Source organism: Megascapheus bottae, chromosome 1 (assembly GCF_031878675.1).
Source record: "Megascapheus bottae isolate mThoBot1 chromosome 1, mThoBot2.hap1, whole genome shotgun sequence".
In the NCBI taxonomy this organism is placed as follows: domain Eukaryota; kingdom Metazoa; phylum Chordata; class Mammalia; order Rodentia; family Geomyidae; genus Megascapheus; species Megascapheus bottae.
This window is the reverse complement of record NC_143509.1, coordinates 30,235,919-30,255,586: the sequence shown is the minus strand read 5'-3', so window position 1 is coordinate 30,255,586 and position 19,668 is coordinate 30,235,919. Positions and strand designations below refer to the sequence as shown.

The 19,668-nt window shown below is 48.8% G+C and overlaps 1 pseudogene; it reads right to left on the bottom strand.

Annotated features, from left to right (window-relative positions):
- Positions 1 to 809: 809 nt before the first annotated feature.
- LOC150068784 (ubiquitin-conjugating enzyme E2 variant 2-like) lies at positions 810 to 15,947 on the bottom strand (annotated as a pseudogene).
- Between the last annotated feature and the right edge of the window lie 3,721 nt (positions 15,948 to 19,668).

Sequence of the window (19,668 nt, the reverse complement as noted above, 5' to 3'; positions counted from 1 at the left end):
CTAGAGCTCTACCACTTTGAGTCACAGCACCACTTTTGGCTTTTTTCTATGTATGTGGTACCAAGGAATTGAACCTGGGTCTTCATGCATGCTAGGCAAGCACTTTAACCACTAGGCCAAACTCCCAGTCCCCATGTGTTTTTTTTTTTGAGTTAAACATAAATGCATGGTTTATTAAACAAAGACTGTAAACAAATATTTGTCATGTCTATTACATGTAACACACAGGAATAACTTTTAACAGAAATTCATCGACCGCCTCCCAACATCTTTTTATTATAAATACAGGTATGAAATAATCCTGAACATATTTTTGATACTATACTAGTAGTTAGCACCCACACCGTTTCAAAAATTAACACAATTTGTGACAATATTCACTGTACCTGCTACTTTAACCAATTTCAACTGCAGCTTTTTCATGAAGTAAGATGGATAAAGCATGCCACTTTGGTTTTTCCTTCGGAGGTTTTATGTGTCAGAAGCACATTCATTTTCCACTGCCATCTGACTCTTCTTGCCATCCTTTCACCTTAAAAACCTGAGTTCTAATTCAAGTACTCCAGGTTCATGTTCGAATGACAGTGCCTTAACAACAGAAATAAAAATTCCGCTTCACTTTTCCTCCTGTTACCTGAAAACATAATGGGTGTACATATATTAAATATATTCTTACAAGTGTCCGTGTCATGTTTACCAGCTGGTATTCTCTTACTTAATGTGTAGGTATTTTGCATTGTGATATTTAATCAAGACGTTAATATGAGTAGAAGGTTATTGATTTAAGACAAGTTTAAAATTCATTAAAATTAATTGTTGTATGTTTGACCTTCAGGTAGTTGTGAAAGCTTCATATTTTCCTTGGACATCATTAGATGTCTTAGCTCTTGAAGAACAACTTTGATACTATATGAATTTTTTTTGATACTATATGAATTTTGCCATTTTGCTAACACTGGTATGCTCCGTGCATCCACCATTCCACTGGAATTGTTTATTCCATTCATATTAATTTTTGTTACAAATCTAACCAACGGAGGAGCCTCTGAATATTCAGGTCCACATTCTACTTTTAGGCTATATATTCTGTTTTCATAATTTGTCCTTGGTGGCCCAATAATCATGCATGTCTACCTTGTAAGTGTCACATCTTCATTATCTTCAAGGCCCCAGCTAACCGTACCATCGCCTACTCCTTTTTGCCCTTCTTCAAGTTCTTCCAATGAGTGAAAATTACGAGGAACTTTTAACTCCTATGGAGACCGCCATCTTCTCCTGCAGCCCATCGCAGGAAGAGAATGGCCCCAAACTCTGAGCACAAATGTGCTTCTTAAGTAGCTGGGATCAGAGGCATGAGCTACCTATAAAAAGTCCTTTTCAAGCTGGGTGTCTGGCTCACACCTGTAATCATAGTCACACAGGAGGCTGAGATCTGAGGACTCTAGTTCAAAGTCAGCCTAGGGAAGGAAAGAAAGTCTGTGAGACTCATCTCTAACCACCAAAAGCTGGAAGTGGGGCTGTGGCTCAAGTGGTAGAGTGCCAGCTTTGAGTGAAAAAAAACCTAAAGGCTAGTGCCCTGGCTCTTAGTTTGGGCCCTCGTACACACACACACACACACACACACACACACACACACGGTACCTTCTCAGGGAGAAGGTGTCATTTTGCCATCTTGAGACTCACAAGATGGTGCTTCTGGAGGGGTGCAGTACCTAAATTCCACCACTAGGACACGCAATGGAGATTCCATGGTTGGCTTGGGAGAGTAGGTTGTGGGAAAGTTGCAGTCAGTTTACCCATCAAGGCCTCAGGCCTCAGCCCTGACTCTCAGGCCTGTTTGAACTCAACAACTGTCTTAGGAGGTAGGTGCCCATGCCCACATGGAGACATGGCGGCGCCTCGAGGCTGAGTAACTTCCTATGGTTACTGAACTAGTTGCAGACAACCAGAAAAACAACAACAAAGTTCCTGGTTCTAGCGGGATGCCTGTGGCTCATGCCTGGAATCCTAGTTACTCAGGAGGCTGAGATCTGAGGATCACGATTTGAAACCAGCCTAGGAAAACAAGTCCAAAATAATCTTCCCTCTAATGATCAATAATTAATTTACGTTTGCACTGGGACTGGAACTCAGGGCCTAGGCATTTGTCCCTGAGCTTCTATTTCTGGCTTTTTTCTCCTTATTTTCTTTTCTTTGGCCAGTTCTGGGGTTTGAACTCAGGGCTTGGGCACTGTCCTTGAGTTTTCTCAAGGCTAGACTGCTCTGGCACCACTTTGGTGTGTGTGTGTGTGTGTGTGTGTGTGTGTGTGTGTGTGTGTGCTACTGAGGAATTGGACCTAGGGCTTTGTGTGTGTTAGGCAGGAACTCTATCACTAGGCCACACTACTGGCCACTTCTGTGGTTTTTTTTTTTTTTTTTTTTTTTTTTTTTTTCTGAGTAGTTTATTGGAGATAAGTATCTCACAGACTTAGCTCAGGCTGCCCTTGGGCTATGATCTACAGATCTCAACCTTCTGAGTAGCTAGGATAACAGGTATGAGCCGCTAGTGTCTGGCTAGCCTCACCTTTTTTTTTTTTTTTTTTGAGAGGATCTTATTTAAAAAGAATGTATCCCATCCTGGAGTCCAAAAGAGAGATTTCCTACATAAAGGAACCTTCAGGGATAGAAGGTTCTTCAAGCAAGGAAGAGGCCTGGGGACAGAGGCTGGAGAAACCTGTAGGTCCCTGAGGCACAGTGGGAGAGGTGCCTCTTCCTGGGATTGCCCGTGTCACATAATAAACCTTCCTCTGGGGCCAGTGGGCGGCGGTGGGGGTTGGGTGGGCAGAGCGTTCTGGATGGGATACAGGAAACGCTGTCTTTACCCAAAGCAGAAACTCGAACATGAAATTCCAGGCAGAGATAGCTGGCTAAGCCTCAAAGATTGCTTCCTGGTCCCCCCTCCTCCTGGGACCTGAGAACAAGGCTTTCTTTGGGGGTGGCCCAGCAGGGTTGCACTCTTTGGACCAAATTCAGAACAGGGAAGGTTGTATGGGGTCACCTCAGGCAGGAGGGAGGCTGGACTGGGGCCTGGGGCTGATGGGTGGCAGAGAGGCAGCATTCCTGAACTGGAGTGTTGCCTTTTGACCTTGGGTGATGAGCCTTGATTTTGGGATGGGGTGGAGGGGGTTGGGAGTGGGGTGGGGGGAGGGTCTTCTGGGAAGCCTGTAGAGTCCCCTGGGACAAGGTCCAGGGTTTAGCTAAGCAGAGAAACATCTGGTTCCTTCCCCCCTTTCCCCTCATTGCCCCCTCTCTTCCCTTGCTCACTGTGGGAGGCCACCAATAGGTCATTTTCTGAAAGTAACCGCCCCCCCCCCTTACTGGCTCCCTCCAGGCCCCTTCTGAGACCTCCCCAGCCTTGGCTGTACCCTCGCTGGTCCCAGGGGACAGAGGATGTTAGCCTCATGGCTTTTGTCCTTGTAGCTATGGGACAGGAGAGAGACAAGAGGATTGAAAGTTCCCCCAGAAATCATCTTCTTTCTTTCCTCCTCTTCCTCCTCTTTTTCCTTTCTCTCTGAACTACTGTCCTCTTCTTTTGTGTGTGCCAGGCCTGGGACTTGAACTCAGGGCCTGGGCCTTGTCCCTGAACCTTTTCTGCTCAAGGCTGCTGCTGTACCACATTGAGTCACAGAGCCACTTCTGGTTTTCTGGGGGTTCTTTGGAGATAAGAGTCTCAGGGACTTTCGTGCCTGGGCTGGCTTTGAACCATAATCCTCAGATCTCAGCCCCCTGAATATCTGGGATTATAGGCATGAGCCACTGGCGCCTGGCTCTAGCTTAATTTTTACTGCAGGGTGTGTCATGCATCCTCGGACTCTCTATTCCTTTCCTTAAAATAAGTGCCAGTGGCTCATGTCTGTAGTCCTAGCTACTCACAAGGCTGAGATCCGGAAGACTGCAGTTTGAAAATGGCTCCAGCAGAAAAGTTTGAAGACCCCCATCTCTAATGCACCAGCAAAAAGCCTCACAGAAGTCATAGTTCAAGTGGTAGAACAAGAAAACGGAGTAAAAGCACAAGGCTCTGGGTTTTTCCATTTTTGGGTAAAATTTTGTGATAGTTGACAAAGTACAGAGCTCTATCGTCTTCGTCGCAAATGAGACTGGTAAATTTACTCCTGTAATCCAAGCTACTCAGGGAGCTGACACTCTAACAGCAGTAGAGGTGTGGCTCAAGTGGTAGAGCCACGTGGCTTGGCATGAACACCCAGCCTCCAGAATTATTTCAAGGATCATAGAAATCCATATGTATAACGCTGTCATTCAACGTGTGATATCTACTTAATCTGTGCATCTGTTGTTAACTCTGTTATTCTATGTAGTTGCCTGTGTGTTTGGGGTGAGCATGAACTTCAGCTAAATCAGGCAGTGATTAGTAATGTCTGTGGCAGGAAAAGATTTCTCTCACACTATTTATATATAAACACACACACACACACACACACACACACAAATAAACCCAACCCACTGGGTGTCTAAACGCCCTGCCCTTTGGTTGTGACTTTCTGGCTAGGACTGGGTTTTCTGTCTAACAGATGTTACTCAGCTGTCAGCCGGGGGTCAATGGCGCCTGCCTCTCTCCCACAGCCTGAGGGCATGCCCGGCCTTCTCTCTGCTGGGTCTTAATTCCCAGGGCTTCTGTTCTTCTTGGCCCAGTTCCTGCCGCTACACCCTTTTGGGGTCACCCACCTTCCCAGGCCTCCCCCCCCCCCCCCCGCCTTTTGGAGAAATCTGCCCTGTTTTCTTCATTCCTTACCCTTTCCCTGGTCTGTGCCTTCTGATTGCTTGTGGGTTCTTCCCTCCCTGTCCCCTCCCCTCCCCAAATACAGAGTTTTAGTGGAAGACATTGCTTGATAGAGAATTCCAAAGTCTGAGGGAATAAAATGTGCACATTGCTTGTATAACACAGCAGAGTGTTGACTGGCTGGGAGTGAAGAAGGCAAATTTGACAAAGGACACCCAAGGTCAAATGTCTGGGAAGGGCTGGAGGTGATTTCCTTAGCAAGCTGACTCAGGAATTGGGCCAAAGAGGCAGGGCTAGAAGGATGGGAGCTGGCCCTGATATTGAGGTGACCCCTACAGGGATTGGGGGGGGATGCTTAGCAATTCATCCCAGACGAACATCAAGGGATCCGAAACAGCTACATCGAGCCAGACTTCTGGAAAATTCAGCAAGGGCTGCCAATAGAATGTGCTGTCCGGTCCTGTTGGAGTTTCTGCAATCACAAGCTGCCTTCTCAGAGTGAGGCCAGACAGGGATGAGTAGTCAAAGTCAGAGAAACCTTGAATGGCAGGGGGACACATGGGAATCCCCCACCTCCATCCCCCCCCCCCACTCCTCACCCCCAGCTGCTTTATTTCCCTTCACAGGGTAGAAAGATGCATTCTGCTCAAGCCTGGTGAAGAAGGGCAGGGTTGAGTGTTGCTAGGGGAACTCAATGGTGAGAAACCAGAGACGCCACATGTTGAGAAGTTGAATTGGGAGTGTTTATTGGAGAACCAGCCACGTGAGGTAGACTCTTGTCCACCTACAAACCATCATCCAATACACTTAATGCTGTTAGAAAAGGGAGCCATGAGAGCAGGAGAAGAAAGAACAGCCAAACGTTACCAACAAACCAGATCAATGGAGTGCTGAAGTGGAATGCCAGTCATGGCATGCGGGAAAGCCGGGAGACCTGAGACAGGAGGCCTGGTGTCCTGGGGGTGGGAGGGAAGGCTAAGGTTAAATAAGGTTGTGGTCAGGGGGCAGGGCCACAGGGAGCTTGAGAGTGGCAGGTCCACCAGCCTATTGTCGAAGTCCAGGCCCCTGCTTCTAGGAATTGGGGCACGCCCATTGCCTGGGGGGTGGGTGGAATTTCCCAGGCTCTACCATGAAGGCAAGATGGAGTCTATTAGCAGAATTTGGTGGCAGTTTGATAAGGAGTTTGATGTGTGGAATGGACCTTGTCATCACGTGGCAGTCTTTCTTCTTTTTAGTGGTCCTGGGGCTTGGACTCAGGGCCTCCCACTTGCTAGGGCTGGTGTTCTACTACTTGAGCAGCTATTGCTTGGGCCACACCCCCCACGGCATAAGCCACGCCCCCACAGCCTGAGCCACGCCCCCTACCGCTTGAGCCTTAACCCTACTTGGGTCCTGCCTCCAGACCTTTCTTCCTTTAGTTATTATTTGGATAGGGCCTCCGGTTTATTATGCCTGGGCCAGCTTGGCCTTTGATCCTCCTGTTTATACTCCCTTCCCTGTTGAGGTGACAGGTGTGTGAAGTATGTCCTTCTATGCTGATGAAGATGGGTTCTTGTTAACTCAGTGTTTGGGTTGCATTTGGACTCTAAGGTGGCTGGGATTGCATGAGCCACCTCACCTGGACTCTTCCTTCCTTCTTTCCTTTCTCTCTCTTATTTTATTTTTATTGTCAGTTCTGGGGCTTGATCTCAGGGTCTGGAGCACTGTCCCTGAGCTGCTTTTGCTCAAGGCTAGCAAAAGGCTAGCACTTGAGTTACAGCATCACTCCCAGATTTTTCTGTGTATATGGTACTGAGGAATGGAACCCAGGGCTTCATACATGCTAGGCAAGCACACTGCCACTAAGCCACATTCCCAGGCTGTGGCCTTTTTCCAGTTTTGTGTGTGGCTAAGACGTTTCATAGATGAGACATATCAAGTGCATTTTCTTTCCTCTCCCCTACTACAGTCAGTTAAGTGCTCTGCTACACCCCAACTCTCTGCTTAGTATTTCTGAGACTTTTCAAGGTCAAAAGCTCTTGTTGGACTCCAGCAAAACCTAAACTCCATCTCCACCTTTCCACGAATATTTCTCCTCATGATTTTGCCAGCTAAATGGTTGCTTCTGAGTCGTTATTCATAAAGTCCATTTGGGGTTCACAAGTTGAGAGTAAGTTTACTTATGTTTCATGAGAGGAAACAAGACAGGAACACGTAAAGCCTCCTTAGGGTCACACCGATAACTAGCATCTGTTCAATGCAGCCATGAGCCGGCTGTGACCAGCAGACACAGCCCTTACTAGTTGTAGAGTTTGGTTAGAAATGGCAATCTTCAGGTGACTCAGTTTCCTCATCTGTAAGATGGGAGTGATGATGATATCCAGTTAGTGGCTATGTTTTGGGGGTTAAATGACAGGTACAGCTCTGGGGATGACTGCTTTAGTAAATGATAGCTGTTACTCTGCGTGTGTGTGTGTGTGTGTGTGTGTGTGTGTGCACATTCAGTGCCTCTCAGTTGCTCAGCAAATCCTTTTTTGCTGGCTAATTGGAGCTGGAGTCTGAAGGACTGTTCTTTCTGCCCTGCCTTTGAACTGCAGTCCTTTGAATCTCATCCTCCTAAGCAGATGAGATTGGAGACCGGCCTTGAACCTTGGTTGTGAGCAATGCTCCTGCCTCGAGCTTCTGAAGTACCTCAGACTAGAGGCATAGGCCACGGAAACCAGCTTCAAGAACTATTTTTGCATTTAATTGCCACTGAAATATAAACTCAAAAGTCATACCTTGTGAGATATTGCATAGTTTTCTTTTCTTTTTTGTTAGTTGGACAAAATAAGGGATTTCACTGTTCTTACTGTGAATTGCAGCTGGGTTCTGGAGAACAAGGGGGAGTTTGAATTGAGAATGTCGCCACCTGGTGGTTATATCAGTGAATAAAGGAGAAAGTGTGGCTTGGAAATAGACACAGACCAGCCTTCGTTTAACCACTATATATATACATATTTTTTAAAATTTAATTTTATTGTTGGGGTGATGTACAGAGGGTTTACAGCTACACTCATCAGGTAGTGGGTACATTACTTCTTGAACATTGTTACCCCTTCCCATGTTTTTCTCCCACTTTCCCTCCCACAACCTCCTCCCACGCATTTGTTTTTCCCTTCCCTTCCCTTTTCAAATAAACAAATGAATGTATATACAATATACTAGGTACCAAAGTCAGATACAGTAACCACATGAGATAAACCTTAAGGGGAAAAGAAGAGAAAAGAAATAACTTCTCATAGTACATTATGAACAACAATCACAAAGAGAAACCTCTTGTTTCCATATCCTGGGATTCATTCCGCTTAGCCTCATCCTATATGGACATATGTACACAGCTTCTGAGCTATTGTGATCCCATGCTAGGAGAATCCTAGATGTATATTAATTGTTACAAATGAGGGAAACCATTGAGCCTAAGTTCCTTTGAGTCTGGCTTACTTCACTTAATATGATTTTTTCCAAGTGTTTCCATTTCCTTACAAATGGGGTGATGTTGTTCTTTCTGACAGCTGCATAGAATTCCATTGTGTACAAATACCACAACTTGTTGATCCACTCATCAACTGAGGGGCATCTGGGTTGGTTCCATATCTTTGCTATGGTAAATAGTGCTGCAATGAGCATCGTTGTGCTAGTGGATTTGGTATGTCCTTGTTTCTGGACGATTGGGTAAATGCCAAGTAGTGGAATTGCTGGGTCATAGGGGAGCTCTAAGTTTAGTTTTTTGAGGAATCCCCATACTGCTTGAACGAATTTGCACTCCCACCAACAGTGTAGTAGTGATCCCTCCTGACCACATCCCCTCCAGCATCTGTTGTTATTAGATTTCTTGATCATGGCCATTCTTTGAAGTAGAATCTCAAAGTTGGTTTGATTTGCGTTTCTATTATGATCAGAGATATCCAGCATTTCTTCATGTGTCTATTGGTCATTCTTATTTCCTCTTCAGAGAAGTCTCTCTTTTAGCCTACCTTTTAATGGGATGGTTGTTTCTTTGAGTTTTCTTTTTTTTTTTTTTTGCCATGGGGCTTGAACTCTGGGCCTGGGCGCTGTCCCTGAGCTCTTCAGCTCAAGGCTACTGCCCTACCCCTGGAGCCATAGTGCCACTTCTGGTTTTTTGGTGGTTAATTGGAGATTAGAGTCTCCTGGACTTTTGTGCCCAGGCTGGTTTTGAACTGCGATCCTCAGATCCCAGCCTCCTTAGTAGCTAGGATTACAAGCATGAGCCACTGCACCCTGTGTGGGTTTGTTTTTGAAAGATTTAATTTCTTGAGCTGTAGGTATATTTTAGATATGAGGTCCTTGTCTGTTGTAGAGCAAGTGAAGATCTTCTCCCATTCTGTAGGCTTCCTATTTATCTTGCTATGTTTTTTTTTTTTTCCCATACAGAAGCTCTGCAGTTTTATGCAGTCCCATTTGTCCAAACTTGCTTTGATTTGTTATGTTTCTGGGCCTTTATTAAGAAAGTTTTCACCCTTAACCATTATTTTTTTATTATTTATTTTTATTTTTTGCCAGTCCTGGGCTTGAACTCAGGGCCTGAGCATTGTCCCTGGGTTTTCTCAAGGCTAGAGCTGTACCACTTGAGCCTCAGCACCACTTCCAGCTTTTTGTATGTATGTGGTACTAAGGAATTGAACCCGGGTTTTCGTGCATGCTAGGCAAGCACTTTAACCACTAGGCCAAACTCCCGGCCCCACCATTATTTTTTTTAATGTAACTTTTTTTTCTTTTGCCAGTCTTGAGGCTTGAATTCAGAGCCTGCCTAAGCGCTGTCCCTGAGCTTCTTTTGCTTAAGGCTAGCACTCTGCCACTTGAGCCACAGCTTAACTGGATTTAAGAGTTTCACTGACTTTCTGCCAGGGCTGGCTGGCATCTAGCCATGGTCCTTAGATCTCAGCCTCTTGAGTAGCTGGGATAAGTTAACTAATTTTTGATTTGACAATGGTGGGAAGGCGGTAGGCATTTAGAAAGACCATATTTCCAGTTTTCATTTTTTTCCCTGATGTAATTATCTTTCCCTAGCCCATGGTTCACTCATGTCGGGGTGATCGGAACACTGTAAACTAAACTAGACTGTTCAGAGCCTGCTGGGGCAGGAAAGTCTGTGAGACTCTTATCTCCACTGAACCACCAAAAAGCCTGGGCTGGAAAGGTGGTTCAAGTAGTAGAGTGCCAGCTGAGCCAGCCAAGAAAGCATGAGGCCCTGAGTTCAAGCCTCAGTAGTGGCAAAAAAAGAAAATAAAAAGCTGGGAGGGTTGAGTTCAGATTCAAACGCCACAACAAAGAAAGATGTGAAACCAGACTACACACACACACACGCACACACACTCATACACACAGGTCCAGTGAATTCAATTTTCTACTTTTCTGTGACTACTTGGAGATTTTGTGTTAAGAAATAATCAGATTGCTAGGTGCCAGTGGTTCATACCTGTAATCCTAGCTACTCAAGGGGCTGAGATCAGAGGACTATAATTTGAAGCCCAGGAAACTATTATCTTCAATAAACTACTTACAACAAGTCAAAGATGGCACTGTGGGTCAAATGGTAGAATACTAGCATATCCTGCCATATATAATTATAACTGTAAATTTTAGTTTTCACATGGAAGGCTAGGCTGAATCTGAATAATATTGACATGGCATTATACTGTTAACAATGTTCTTCTTTTTTTTTTTTTTTGGAGCCGGGAATTGAACCCAAGGCCTTCCTGAGGGTGGGAAAGGACTCAGGGATTCAGTTCCATTCTTAAAAATCATTTATTGTTTCAACACTAAAGGATAAATTGAGAAAATCCTATCTGGCTACATGTTGCACGCTCATTTCATATCACAGATTCGTGGTCACTCAAGATTGTGCTGTTCCTAGGTGATACTGTTTTATTTAAAGTTCATTAGGTTATGATTTATATAAAATACTGGATTAGTCTTTAACTGTGCAGTGTATCTATCAATTACTATCTACCTATCAAGCTTTCTATGAGTGTATCAATCTATGTATGAGTCTCCCTATAAATGTACCTACCTATCATCTATCCACCTGGAAGTAGACGTGGAAGCTTGGTCTCGTGCATACCTAACTGAGCTTAATGGCAAGGCTATTTGTTTGTTTGTTTGCCAGTCCTGAAGCTTGAACTCAGGGTCTGAGTACTGTCCTTGGGTTTTATACAGGCTAGTTCTCTACCACTGGAGCCACAGCACCACTTCTGGCTTTTTCTCTGTATGTGCTACTGTGGATTCGAACCCAGGGCTTCGTGCATGCTAGGCAAGCATTCTACCACTAGGCCAAACTCCTGGCCCCATTTATTTTATTTATGAATCTATGACCCAGGGTCTCATTCAGTCACACAGGTTTAGCTTTGAACTCTCCATCCCCTGGCTCCCATCTCTTGAGTGCTGGGACTACAAGCACAGGCCAGTCACCCAGCTCTCTCCCATTCCTTTCATGGCCTTTTTTTCTTTTTTAATGGCCCCTTTTTGATCACTTATTTCAGGAGTATGGACAAAAACAAATTTATATTAGGGGAAAAGGGATTAAAGTGATTATAGTACATGCCAAGTACACTGGATATGATTGGTTCCTCAGGGGGTGGGGACGTGTTTTATCTCCAGTCTCACCCTGCACCCCCTCCCCTCAAACAAAAGTTTGTTTTCTGAATTCACAGATCAATGGAAAGGGGTGCAATTCCAGGTCTGCCCACCAGGTGACGCTGTGCTCAATTCCATCCGGAACCCAGGTCCAAACCAGAGTTCAGGGGGACAGCAGCCCAGGCCTTGATCTCACAACCCTGGCACGGGGCGTAGCTCAGCTCATCCCCCAAATCCCTGAGGTTGGCTCACCTGCTGATTCCCTCCCTCCACCCCCACCCCTGGGGTGGAGGGAGGGATCACTTTGCTTTGGTGCTGTGTGCCTCAGTTTCCCATCTTGGATGGGTTAGATAGGTCAGAGCAAGGACTTAAGCCATTCAGAAAGGTAATGTGGGGCCAGGTGCTCATGCCTGTCCTCCCAGCTGTACTCAGGAGGCTGAGATCGGAGGATCGGGGTTCGAAGCCAGCCCAGGGGAAGGAAAATCCTTGAGAAGTTTATCTCCAAGGAACATCTGAAAGCTGGAAGTGGTGCTGTGGCACAAGTGGTAGAGCACTAGCCTTGAGCAAAAAAATCAGCAACCGCATCTGGGCTCTGAGTTCAAGTCCCAGGATGGGCACACACACGCGCACACACACACACCGCCACCACCACCACCACTGCCACCATGAGGAGCCATGGAGGAATTCGTCCTCAGGTGGAAACACAGAAGGGGCCTTCTGCATCTTTGTAGAAGAGTCTCTCTCAGGTGGCTGGAATGAGAGGCGTCCCTCCCATGGTCAGCAGACAGAGGACAGGCCTCACAGGAAAGCCACGGCTGTGGGTTGGGGGCCCTGGCGGAAGTGTGGGTGACACCCTCCCTCCACAGCCAAGGGGTTCAGAGGCCCCGCCTCGGCCAGAGGCTCAGAGGAGACACGCAGAGGACACAGGAGGCCGTGGAGGGAGCCTGCAGGTAGAGGCCCGGCTGGGCTGGACCCCTTCTGAGGGCTGGGGGGGGGGGTCCATGGGGACTGGAATGCCCCCCTTTCCCTCTCCCAGGCTGTCTCTGTCAGGTCCAGCCCCCCATCCCCACATCCTACCCAGCAGCCCCCAGGGTTCAGCTGCTCTGCCTTTCTCCTGCTTGTTTCTGCTTTGGGGCTCTCTCACTCTCTCTGTCTCATGCTCTCTGTCTTTGTCTCACTGTCTCTGTCTCTCTCCTCTTAGGGTCTCTGAGTCCTCTCTGTCTCTGATCCCAGCTCTGGGGCTCCAGCTAACTCCCCTCCCTTTCCTTCCCCTCTCATCCCCCTCTGTCTTGTGTTGTTTTGAAGCTTGAACTCAGGGCCCTGGGCTCTGTCCCTGAGCTTTTTCACTCAAGGCTGGCGCTCTACCACTTGAACCACAGCACCACTTTGTGTAGCCTTCTCCTACCCTGAACCCCACAGCCAGCCCGGCTCCCCACATGCAGCCAGCAATCAGCCACTGCTGTGCCCAGCAGCTGTCGCCATTTGTGCGCATGGGGCACAGAGGCTCTGGTGTGGTTTTTTGGGGTGCAGGAGGAGGGGACTCTGGCTGCTCTGGGGTTTTTTGGGGGGTAGTGGGGCTGGGGATGGGACCCCAGCTTTGTTCTGGGATCTACTGCTCTGTAGGGCTTTGTTAAGGGCTGGCTTGTGGGAACAGAGTTGTTGCAAAGGTTCTGTCTGTGTCTGTCCATCTGTCTGTGTGTCTCTGTCCCTCCCCTACCCCGTTTTTGCCCTTTCCACTCTGTCCTGCCACACTGCATTTTTGTTCAAACAAATCCTGACGCAGCTGTGGCAGTGCCCTTGTTATCCCAGCACGCTGGACGATCTCGAGTTTGAGGCCACCCCAGGCTCCGTGGCCAGAGGACCATCAGAAACACATCCCACCAGCCAAGCATTCCTGCAGCAATTGCTGTGTGTCCAGATCCTGCCAAAGAGGCCCCTGGGACGCTGGGTGCTGTTCAGGGAGGAGAAGGAGGAGAGGGAGGAAAGAGGAGGAGGAGGAGGAGGAGGAGGAGGAGGAGGACAGAGGAGGAGGAGGAGGAAGAGGAGGAGGAGGAGGAGGAAGAGGAGGAGGAGGAGGAAGAGGAGGAGGAGGAGGAGGAGGAGGAAGAGGAAGAGGAGGAGTTCCCCCATCACCCATGTTTGTTACTGGGGGGTGGGATTTTCCCAGCTCGCTTGGTGCAAGAGGTCTGGTGGTTGATGGCTCAGAGACTTCCTGCTGGCCAGGGCTTACTCCTTAAATTTCAGGCCTGAGGCCTAGGGGTTTGGCGTGTGCAGCAGATCTGAGACTTCAATGGATGTAAAGATTCCCTTTGTGGGGAACAGAAGATGTTCCAAGCCTGGGAAAGGGGGTCAGCCAAGCAACTCTCACAGGAAAAAGGGCAGTATAGCAAAAAAGCCAGTGCAAAGGCCCTGAGGTAGGTGGCTTGGTATGCTGGAAGTCCATCCAGGAGCCGTGAGGTTGGAACAGAGAGAGGACAATAGTGTGAGTCCAGCCTATAGTGTACAGAGGTTCTCAGCCCACTTGGGATGAGTTGGTTCATTCAACAAGTAATTTATCAAGCACCTACTATGTGCTGGGTCTGGTGGTAGGAATGTAGTAAGGAGAAGAATCCAGGCATCAACCTCAGGAGAGAATACAACATTAATACATCCAGGAGACTGAGTTTTGGAAACAAGCCAGGCCTGTCGGCTCATGCCCGTAATCCCAGGTACTCATAGGGGCTGAGATGGGGAGGACTGAGGTTTGAGACGAGCAGTGCTGAGATTGGTACTTGTGTGGGACGCGTAAAAAGGACTGTGGTGAGTGGCAAGGCAAAAGCATGAGACCCTCACTGGAAAAAAAAAAAGCAGAAGCAAACAGAATGGGGGAATGGCTCAAGTGGTAGAGTGGCTGCTTGGCAAGGCCAAAAAGAAAAGAAAGACGCATATGTCATCCATTAAGTGTCTGTTAGATGCAGACAGTTTACTGGAAGGCAGGGAGCACTGTTTAAAGGAGAGTGTGACTCAGACTGAGGGGGCCTCCTGTGCAAAGGCCCTGTGGTGAGCTGGAGTGCTCTACTGTGGGTAGAGCTCGGGTGGGGTGAAGGAGGGCCTCTCTGAATAGGCTTGAGGATTTGAGCAGGAAGATGGAACCATCTGAGTACAGAACAAATCCCACAGGCGGTAGAGGCGTGCCACGTGTGCCAGCCCAGTGGTGCCAGGCACCAGAAAGGGCTTGGATGGCATCAGTGGGTGTGGGAGGGTACTGGGAAGGCTCTCAGGGTCCAGTCCCTACTCTCTGAGGTCCTCAAGGGTGCAGCTTGGACTCATTGGTAAGGAGCCATTGTTTCCTTGAAGCACAGGTGTATTTGTGCAGGATACTGGATCTTGAACTCATGCTTGGCTTTTTTTTTTTTCACTCAAGGCTGGTGCTCTACCACTTGAATCACAGCTCTACTTCTGGCTTTTTGGTGAGTCATTGGAGATAAGAATCTCAGGGACTTTCGTGCCAGGGCATGCTCCTCAGACTGAGCCCTGTGAGGAGCGGAGATGACAGGTGTGCCGGGGGAGGGGGAGGGGGGCTGGGTTCCACCATGGTCTCCTCAGCTATGCTGAGTTCTCCACACACCTCAAGGGATGGATTTGTTCATCTCATCATCCCGTCTCCTAAACGAACACAGAAACATCCAGTTCACCCCCACCAAGAGAGGCAGAGATTGCAGAGGATGGCAGTTCAACGCTAGCATGGCCAAAAAAGGTCACGAGACCCCATCTTGACCAGAAAAAGAGGGGTTGCAGTGGCTCACCTTGTCTTCCCAGTTCCACAGAAGCATAAATACTACGATTGTGGTCTGAAAGGTTTAGCCACCCCCCCCCCCCCAGTTAGAAAACCTATTCAGAAGATCACAAGATAAAAAGAGCTGGGGGTAGGTGGGGGTGTTGGTTCACACGGTTGAGCACCTGCCTACCAAAGGACAAGGCTCTGAGTGCAGAATCTTAGTAGAATTAAAAAAAAGGAGAGCTCTGGGAGTGTGGCCTAGAGGTAGAGTGCTTGCCTAGCATGCAGGAAGCCCCGGTTCGATTCTCAGTACCACATACATAGAAAAAGCCAGAAGTGGAGCTGTGGCTCAAGTGGTAGAGCGCTAGCCCTTGAACAAAACAAGCTCGCGCGTGGTGGCTGCATGGAGGAGGCGATGTTGGAGGCTTGAGGATGGGTGGGGACAGCATTCCAAGCAGAGGGAAAGGTATGAGCAAAGGCCCTGTGACTGCTCCGTTGGCAGAAGAGACAAGAGAGAGGGGTTTCCTTTTTTTGCGGGGGACTCTGTGACTCCAGAAACTAAGCATGTATTGAGATGCGGGGTGACAGCCATAGCTGGAGTCCCTGTCCTGCTCGGTCTCATCCTGTGTGGCTGAGGCTCAGAGGGGAGCCCCTGCCTGGCCTGACCCACAGTACCCCACTTCCTCTGGGCAGGCGGGACCACGGCTGGGCTGTGGGCTGGACACAGGTGTGGGAGGGGAGCGAAGGAGTGGGGAGAAGTTGGGCAGAGCGCCTTGAATTCCCTCGGGTGAACCCCATCTTTCCACGGAGACCTCTCGGTTTCTTAGAGATGGGTTTCAGTGGGGGAGTCCACTCATTGTGAGAAACGTGGGGCCCTCGGGTCCTGCGCGGCCCTGGGAACTCGGTGAGACAGCAGCCTGGGGGTGGGGGGGCGACAGTGACCGGACGAGTCAGAAAGCCTCTGGGTGGGGTGCTGGACAGCTGCAAGCCCCGGGGAAGCCTGGTGCCAGGCTGTGGGGGGGCCAGAATGGGACCAGAATGCTCTTCTTCCCCACTGCATCCCTCTTCAGGACTTAGCCACACATTTGCGCGGGGGTTTTCAAAGAAAACCAAAACGGGCCCCAAAGTGCCTGGGGTGGGGGACACACAAACAAAAACACCCCCAAAAAGGGAAATGTGGGCATGATTCCAGCTGCCCAGGCGGGGACTCAAGCAGCCAGGGGCGTGGCTCAAGAGGCAGGGGGCGTGGCTTCACGACAGGCGGGACTCAAGCAGCCAGAGGCGTGGCTCAAGAGGCAGGGGCGTGGCTTCACGACAGGCGGGACTCAAGCAGCCAGGGGCGAGGCTCAAGAGGCAGGGGGCGTGGCTTCACGAAGGTGGGACTCAAGCAGCCAGAGGCGTGGCTCAAGAGGCAGGGGGCGTGGCTTCACGAAGGTGGGGACTCAAGCAGCCAGGGGCGTGGCTCAAGAGGCAGGGGGCGCGGCTTCACGGCAGGCGGGACTCAAGCAGCCAGGGGCGTGGCTCAAGAGGCAGGGGGCGCGGCTTCACGGCAGGCCGGGACTCAAGCAGCCAGGGGCGTGGCTCAAGAGGCAGGGGGCGTGGCTTCACGGCAGGCGGGACTCAAGCAGCCAGAGGCGTGGCTCAAGAGGCAGGGGGCGCGGCTTCACGACAGGCGGGACTCAAGCAGCCAGGGGCGTGGCTTAAGTGGCAGAGGCGTGGTTCAAGCGCTAGGGGCGTGGCTTAAGTGGCAGAAGCGGGGGGCCTCCAGTACTAGAGCAAATCCAAGGCCCTGAGTTCCAACCTCAGCACCATTATAAAATTAAAAAAAGTGGGCCTGGGGAATGTGGCCTAGTGGTAGAGTGCTTGCCTAGCATGCAGGAAGACCCGGGTTCGATTCCTCGGTACATAGAAAAAAGCCGGAAGTGGTGCTGTGGCTCAAGTGGTAGAGCTCTAGCCTTGAGAAAGTCCAAGGACAGTGCTCAGGCCCTGAGCTCAAGCCCAGGACTGGCAGATAAAATAAATCTGCCTGGTTGAAAATGTTGAACTAAATCAGAATTTCAGAATGCACCTGGATCCAGCTCCCGCCCATGCCTTCTTACCACGCAAGTAGCTCACCTCTGCATCGTCTGGAGATGTGTGGGCATGACAGACCCACCTGGGTGATGGCTGCCAGGACGGGTGGATTTCATTGGGCTCTGGTAGCCCAGGACAGCTCCTGGTCTGACTGAATCAGGATGGCAAGCTGGGCCTTGTGTTGTGATTTAGATTCACACCCAGGGCTAGAGAGGCACCCTTCTTAGGGACAGGGTGTGAGTGCAATTTTGTTTCAGCACTTCAAACTCAGGGCCACATTCCCAGCTATTTGTAGTCTCTCTCATCTATCTATCTATCTATCTATCTATCTATCTATCTATCTATCTATCTATCATCTATCTGCCAGTCCTGGGGCTTGAACTCTGGGCCTGAGGGCTGTCCCCAAGCATCTTTTGCTCAAGGTGAGTGCTCTGCCACTTGAGCCACAGCACCACATCTGGCTTTTTGAGTAGTTTATAAGAGATAAAAGTCTCATTGAGTTTCTTGCCTGGGCTGGCTTTGAACCATGATCTTCAGATCCCAGCCTCCTGTGTAGGTAGGGTTACAGGTGTGAGCTGCCTGTGTCCAGCTTCTCTCTCATTTCTCGCTGGTATTGGAGACACGAACTTGAACTCATGCTCACTCAGTTGGTGCTATACTATTTGAGTCATGCCTCTACACCAGCTTTTTGCTGTTTTTTTTTAAGAGATCGGGTGTATGTGTGGTGGGGCAGTGTGTGTGTGTGTGTGTGTGTGTGTGTGTGTGTGTGTGTGTGTCACAGACTTTTCTTCCCCAGCTGGCTTCAAATTGAGATTATCTTACATCTCAGTCTCCCCAGTAGCTAGGATTACAGGCATGAACCCCCAGTACTGAGTTCCCATTTCGTATCTCTTCATTGCCTTGCCAGGAAGTTCACCACCCTCTACCTTCTGAGCACCCAAATGCCCATCTCACCACATCCTTGCTAGCTTTGAGTGTTATCACTTTTCTAAATCATTGCCCATTTCAACAGGAAAAATCACTATCTCACTGTGTGAACTCAAGCAGAGGAGTATTTTGTAAGTGACAAAGGTACCGAGGGCTCTACACTGTGTCTCGGGCTCAGCAGTGCCACCTCTCCTGAGGACCTGAGCAGTCCACCCACATGGGAGTTTGTGGTAATCTCTTCCTTTCCTGTGGCATGAAGCAAAGGAAAGGTTGTGGTTGTGTGGGGTTGGGTGGGGATTTGAGAGCATCCAATTTCCCTGTCCTTTGCTTTTTATTCTTTTATTCTCTTTCCTCTATTTTGTCGTCATGGGCTGTGAACTCAGGGCCTGGGATTTTTTTTTTCCTTTTTTTTTTTTTTTGCTCAGGACTAGTACTCTGCTTTGAGGCACAGTGCCACTTTCAGTTTTTGGTGGCTCATTCGAGGTAAGAGTCCCATAGACTTTCCTGGCTGGGCTGGCTTCAAACAGTGATCCTCAGATCTCAGCCTCCTGTATAACTAGGATGACAGACATAAGCCACTAGCTCCTGGGCATTTCTTCTTCTTCTCCTCCTCCTCCTCCTCCTCTTCCTCCTCCTCCTCCTCCTCCTCCCCTTCCTCCTCCCCCTCCTCCTCCTCCTCCTCTTCCTCCTCCTCCTCCTCTTCCTCCTCCTCCTCTTCCTCCTCCTCCTCCTCCTCTTCTTCCTCTTCCTCCTCTTCCTCCTCCTCCTCCTTTTTTATTTTCTCTCTCAAAATCTTCCATCTTTCCTCTGTTGTGTATTTGCTTCTGTAAGTAATGGCAGCTAGCGCCTCCTGCTGGCTGTCTTTGGCCTCCAAGAGGAGGGTGGGGGACTCTTTGGGAGGTGTCCTGTGCTGATTGTGTTATTTATGTAGTACCTCATTTAATTAAAAAAAAAAATCCTCTGTAGGTGAACTTGTTGTTTTGCAGGGCTTGTGTACCCCAACCCTCTTTAAACCATTTACAACTTTTAATTGAAGCTGAGTACAGTGGGTCATGTCTGTAATCTCAGCTTCTCAGGGTGGAAGGAGAGATCAGTACCATTGAAGTTTGAGGCCAGTGGAGGCAAAGAAAGTTCCACCATGCCTCCCTCACAGCTAGTTACAAAACAGAACAAAACACAACTGGATGTGGTGGCGTAAGCTTGTCACCTCATGTATGCAGGAGGAGTAAACAGGAGATCAATATTCAGGCTAGGCGGGGCATACGTAACTAGAACACAAAGAGCTGCTGCCACTGCTGTGGGTGCTGCTGGTTCAAGTGGAAGGCGCCTGGCTACAAGCACAGGACCCTGAGTCCCAACGCCAAGGGAAAATCTGAATGGCTACAGTATCATTTTACCTATGTGTGGGACTTCAAGGGTGATATTTTGATACAAAAGTATGCTGATCAACTTTGGCTAATTAGCATAGTTGTCACCTCCAATGGAATCCTCATTCTTTCAAGCTGGGAACATTCAAAAT